Consider the following 496-nt stretch of genomic DNA (forward strand, 5'->3'; position numbering starts at 1 on the left):
CTCCTTCAGAATTTCAAAATATTAGGAATGATATTTTTAATCCTTATAGTGATTTTATCATTGTTTATATCTACGATATTTTGGTATTTTCTAAAAATATTGAAACCCACTTTAAACACTTGGACATTTTCCAGAAAATTGTTACTCAAAACGGTTTAGTTATATCTAAACCTAAAATGCAACTTTTTAAAACACAAGTGAGATTTCTTGGTCATAATATTGAAAAAGGGAAAATTATCCCTATTAATAGAAGTATTGAATTTGCCTCTAAATTCCCTGACCAGCTGACTGATAAAACTCAGCTTCAAAGATTTTTAGGTAGTTTAAATTATATATCCCCCTATATAAAAAATCTTGCTCAGGATACTGCTATCTTATATGATAGACTTAAGAAAAATCCAAAACATTGGACTGAGAATCATACCCAGGCTGTTCAGAAAATTAAGAACAAAGTCACTAATCTTCCTTGTCTCATGCTAGCTAACCCAAATTGAGA

Source organism: Erythranthe guttata, chromosome 4 (genome assembly GCF_056151865.1).
Source record: "Erythranthe guttata isolate IM_541 chromosome 4, IM_541, whole genome shotgun sequence".
Lineage (NCBI taxonomy): Eukaryota > Viridiplantae > Streptophyta > Magnoliopsida > Lamiales > Phrymaceae > Erythranthe > Erythranthe guttata.